Source organism: Cyphomyrmex costatus, unplaced genomic scaffold (assembly GCF_001594065.2).
Source record: "Cyphomyrmex costatus isolate MS0001 unplaced genomic scaffold, Ccosl1.0 scaffold455, whole genome shotgun sequence".
Taxonomy (NCBI): domain Eukaryota; kingdom Metazoa; phylum Arthropoda; class Insecta; order Hymenoptera; family Formicidae; genus Cyphomyrmex; species Cyphomyrmex costatus.
Genome location: NW_017278801.1, coordinates 501290 through 507319, shown reverse-complemented (window position 1 = coordinate 507319; position 6030 = coordinate 501290). Strand labels below are relative to the sequence as shown.

At 30.4% G+C, this 6030-nt stretch overlaps 1 protein-coding gene across 1 annotated transcript in view; it reads right to left on the bottom strand.

Annotated features, from left to right (window-relative positions):
* The window catches only part of LOC108777677 (ornithine decarboxylase), an 8076-nt gene extending 4651 nt beyond the window's left edge, over window positions 1-3425 (bottom strand). The window contains exon 1 of the mRNA XM_018544623.1: window positions 3017-3425. The gene's annotated coding sequence lies outside the window, so the exon portion shown is untranslated. The remainder of the gene's footprint in view (window positions 1-3016) is intronic.
* Window positions 3426-6030: the final 2605 nt, after the last annotated feature.

Sequence of the window (6030 nt, the reverse complement as noted above, 5' to 3'; positions counted from 1 at the left end):
TATATATATATATATATATATATATATATATATATACATATTTTTATCAGATAAATTATATTAGGACATTACATAATTCCAGATTAAAACGTACAGAAGTGCCTTTTATTGAATTTTATCACAAGTATAAAGTATAAATTTTAAATTATGAAGTTGAAATATTGTTTTGTATATGCTAGAAACTTTTTCATACGTGTCCTTGCAAAGTAAACAGGAGCAACTTAAATTCTTGCTTCCTGATACAAAATATATGTAATAATATTCAATTGTATAAAAACTTTAGATATTAACAATTTCTTGTTTTATCAAACAAACTCGTACAAAGGAGACTTCTTACATAATAATAACAACGGCTTCCGCCGGTTTGAAGAGGAAATACTGGTCTGAGTAAGATAGTACAGGTCTCAAGATACGAGTAAACGACTACTGGCCATTCTACAGACATTGATGTTAAAACACGTGGTGCGAAACAAATGAGAGAATTTGAAAAACATGTCTTATCATCGTTATAGATTAAAAGTTTTCACATATGTTATAAGGATAACATGCTTTAATAACAATAATAAATGATCTATATGCTTTTAGTAACAATTAGTTTATCGAAAAAATATACGTAAAAATTATGAGTTGGATTAATAAAATTAATCTATCTTTCATATTCGAAATTTATTCTTTATTTTATTGAGTAAAAATAAGTATGTGTCTAAAAATGCCAAATATTTCTAAATTTATATATATATATAATATATAATTATTTATTTTTAGGAAGTACAATATTTTAAAATATTCTAAACCAAAGTGAAGTTTGTGTAAATCAAATATTTAATATTTTGAAAAACACTACTGCATACAAAATTGCTTATATAAATACATATTCCAAAGTTATATATAAAATCCAAAAAGAATTAAAAAATGTAAATAATTATAGAACTGTTTATATTATCATAAAAACGTAAAATTCCTCAGAATGTTTTCACAAAAGCACAGTGTATACTCAAGAAAAATTAAGAAAAAAATGAAAGTATCGCAAAAATATACATCCAACATATGAGCCGTTCGCTATAAGAACCACTTAAGTCGATTTAAGTTTATTTTTTCTGTTCAGTTGCATATCTTATTAAATATTAGCAACTGAATTTTTTCATTATTTTCTACAGAAATATATCTTGAAATATTCTACAGAAACTATCTTGTAGTAAGCTATTAGCATAGGAAAAATTTTAAGTTGCTATTTTTGTTTCAATATCTTTAATTATTTAAAAATGACTTAAGTGGTTTTTTTCGGCGATTCGATCGACAAAATTTGTAGCAGTTTTACAGCTAAAAACATCATAGTTTTAGCAATAGAAACGCCTCATTATTTTTAATTTTAATAGATATTTTTTTGGCTACGGTATACATCTCAGTACACTTACTTGATTTTTTTCGGATTTTTTTCTCCACATGTTCACAAATTATGATTTTTTATTAAAATTGTTAATAAAAATGAATATTTTATTTTAATTGGCTATACATCAGGGAATAAAAATCATTTTTTCAAGTTTTCGTGTTTTTTCAGGTTTCCATGCAAAAAGGATGTTAAAAAATTGCGATTAAACACATAAAATAAACTTTTTTCGACTTAAGTGGTTCTTATAGCGAACAGCTCATATACATTAATATTAAAAATATTTTTTATATTAATACAAACAAATTAAATATATACAAATTTCTAAATTCGAAAATCTTAATTTAAAATAAACTTAGAATAAGTTTTAGTAAAATAAAGACTCGACTGCTTGCATTGTTAAAGCATGGTTTCTTTACGATACAGCTTATCATTACATCCCCTCTTCCATCAACGGATTCGAATTCAATTGAATGTATCTAAGCTGTGATAAGCAGAATAAAAATTACAAATATAAGTGCAAAAACCTTAAACAATGCACTATAAAAAAGTGTTAAAATGAAATTATCCTCAAATATTGCAAGATATTTATTCTCTTATTGCTTAATTAAAGAAGCAAAATTATTTAAACAGTGTTAGTTAAGTATTATACTTCTTGTTAGCTTTGACCGAGGCTTCAACGTACTTATGATATCTGTATATATATTTATTTTTGTATTTTTTATTTACTAATATTTGTATTTTGTATTTATCAATGTTTTTCTTAAACAGAATTTAACATATGTATTATGTTTTCACACATAACATTCTTATTTTAATCAATGATTTAACATTGTGTATGTATGTGAGTGTGTGCTAAGTTATCAAAATTTGTGCATTTGTTTTATTATAGAATTCTGTAATAGGAACTTATCCAGATTTTTGAGTAATTATATATAAATTATATATGATTTATAATTACATATAAATTTTGAATATAAATTTTAAACATAAATACAAAAATGTTTTAAATATAATAAATGCTAAAATAATTTATAGTAATCACTCAAAAAGAATAGTTTTAGTGTTTTCCATAAAAAAAAAAAAGCTAATAGTTTTAGTTTCTCATGGAAGCGTAAAGTATACTCCACTTATATTTTATCTCCATATGTTTCAACAGGTAACCTTACGACAATCAACTTCACTAACAATACTTTGGGAAACATAATATGTATAAACAATGTATCAATATGTATTATAAAGTGATACTTGTAGATGAAAGAGGAACAAAAAGAGAGCAGCATTCTTCGCTCCAAAACGAGACAATAATTAAAGTGTCTGTAAGAACAACAAGGAAAGTGTCAATTAACTTCAAAACGTCAATTAATCAGTGAACTTCGGACCGAAAGATCCAAGTAAACAGAAAATGACCGATTTCAACGGAGCTCGACCTGCGTATCATTACGCAATTATCGTAGGGGTCCCTTGCCGATAAGGGGAAAACACGAAGAAAACGAAGACAAGAAATCTAGGTATGCGTCATCGTCCGCAAATAAAGATCGCCCTATGTGATCATCCATATGACGGTCGTTCATTCCCTTGACCTCTTCGCTACCCCGAAAGATTCGGCGAGAAGATGCTCCAACGTACCTTATCGGACGATCGCCACCCTGCGGGTCGGCACACGGTTATTGACGGAATGATGGAAGTTTTCGGTGACCGGATCGCAAAAATCAGTCAGATCGATCGTCGGACGTGGACCGGCGAGTCGCCGTTGTCCACCGCTGTCGTTATCGTAATCGTCGTCGTCGCCGCCACCCGGTCGTCGAGCTCTCGAGCAAAACGAACTCTGTACAGCGTGTCTATAACGAACATCCGTTCTGCTCGTGACAGCGTAAAAGGTTTTTTTACACGTCACGTGCGAGCATCGCAACCGTTGTCTCTATCTTGAACTCCAAGAATACGATTGTATAGCTACCGCGACTTTGCCTCAAAATTGAGTAGAGAAGCCTGGAATGCGACACCCGCACGTAAAACTGTACCACGCCAGCCAGCCACCAACCACCCACAGCTCTGCCCTCTGAGCTGCCGCTGCTCGCAGATATCTCCTAGACTCCTTCTACCTCCACTCTCCAGTCCAACCACTCACGTAAAAAATATCAAAGGTATGGATCAAGAACGTTCGCGAACAGAATAACGAGGCTCGCGCATGCGATCGTCGCGTCATATCGTTTCCGTGGGGAATTTATGAAGCAATTTTGATATCAGAGAAGCGCAAACGATGTTACGCGTCCTGATTGGCGTAACTGTCAGCCAATCATGACATCATTCATTGTAGAGACCTAGAAAACAGAGATGCGTCATTGAAGGGTATGGCTTGATTGGCTGTCTAAAACACGTGATCAGAGAGCCATTTTAATTCACTATTGCATCTAATAGATATAGTTTTATAACGTATGTATGTACATATATATATATATAGAGAGAGAAAAATTTAGACAATGCAGTGTCGAAGTGCAATAAAAAACTATTATTATGGTGTAAGTATTCTTATTTGTGTGAATATTTAATATCGGACTTAACCAAACCTAATCTAATCTTTCTACCCTTTACATCAACTGTCATCAGCTTATTGGTCAAGAGTAGTGACCCTCTAATAAGAGTCTGGACACGTGAAGTCCGCCATTATTCGTCGAAATTGTGCGAGAGAGAAAAAATCATGCTATCTCATACTAGTGGCGCTGTAAGTTGTAGCTGATTGTAGCTCTACAAACTTCATAGTTTCTGTTTCTATTTCGTCTCGCCTCATGCATCGTATCATTTTTAAGACCAGGACCATTAATATTCGAAGAAGAAGAAGAATCATTATGATTAATATTATTATATTATATATTATTATTATATTATATTATTATATTATTATTATATTATTATTATATTATTATTATTATTATTTATTATTATTATTATTATTAATATTATTATATTATTATGATTAATATTATTATTTATATTATTTTTATTATGCGTTAAAGGAATATATGTTACATTTTTGTTATATGTTAAATATAATAATTACAAAAACATTTTTATTAAATATAAATACTGTATATCTAATATACATAAATAATATGAAATATACATGAAATATTTTTTTCTGCATAAATATACTACTTTATTTATTCCCTATTGGTGCTACCTAAGTATTTTTTGTTAAGAATTTTAAAGCATTAATTGTATTATTTGTATTTAAATTTAATTTTTATTAAAGTTTCTTAATCTTGTAATATTTTTATAAATTTTATATATTCTTAATATATTAATTTTTATATTTTCAATATATTTATAATACTTACTTAATTGTTGTTTTTATTTTATGAAAGACATATTGCAACGTTTTTTTTACATAAAAGTTTTTATAGAAAATATTTAATAATGTTAATATAAGTTAAATAATAATAAAAATAAAAATTGTAATTGATTCTACTTTAATTTTTACGAATTTATTAATTTTTACAATTTATAAATTTAAAGAAATTTGCGAGAATGGATGATAAATGTCGGACCAATCACAAACCGGGGAGAAGGTGGCCAGACTCTTATTAGAGGGTCACTAGTCAAGAGCACTTATATTGAATTCAAATGGCGGTGGTTACCTAAGGGTCTACGCACAATAGGAAAAATATTAGGAACAGATATTAAATATAATAATTTTAACCTGTTAGAAAGCGCACATTCCACAATACACAGTTCTGATAGGTTAAAATTCTTACATTTAATATCTGTTCCTAATATTTCTCCTATTGTGCGCAGACCCTAAGGGTGCCGTCCATGGAGGTAAGAAATAACAGGAGGGAGTGTATGGCCTTCCAGGTGGTGGGGAAAACTGCGTTATATGTGATTGGTTGGCCACAGTAATATGGCGTTTTGTACACTTTATTGAAATACTCCTTGCACTATTCTGCACTAGGCACATGATTTCTAACCTATCTGAACCTATCAAGTACTCATATGTTATTGTTTGTTTTGTCTCTCGAGAATTGCTCGGAGTTGTTCTGAATAAACCCAGCGTACTTGGATGTGATCCATTTATGCTTGTTTCCACCAATGCAGATTAACTTTAATCTCGGTTTAACTTACTGTTCATCTTTTTCTAATTTTTAGAATTAGAAAAAGATGAAGAGCAAATTGAACCGAGATTAAAAGTTAATCTGCATTGGTGGAAATGGGCATTAATGTTGCAAATGCTTCGTTGATCAATCAGAAGAAAACATGTTACGAATTGATCAATCAAAGAACGTTTCGAGGTATTTACAGCATTAAATAGACCACATCCAAGTACGCTAGGTTCGTTCGGAGCGATTCTGAGCAGCTCCCGAGAGACAAAATAAACAATACTTATCTTTGGCGAAAGTAATAATCATATATGTAATACTACTATATGGCTAGTGCCTATAAGAGGGAGTGAGAGGAAGCGGTCCCAGAACCACGGTGCGGGAATATATATTTCCCTCTCTTTCTAAGAGTACTTTGAGTATTGTGCGCATGCGTTGGATTGATTGCATCCGCCAATAGGAAAATAGAGTGCGTTCAGTGAGATGACGCGAACAAGTTATGCTCGTTATGCTTATTAGATGTGTGCTGTTGTACACAGGCAAAAATGG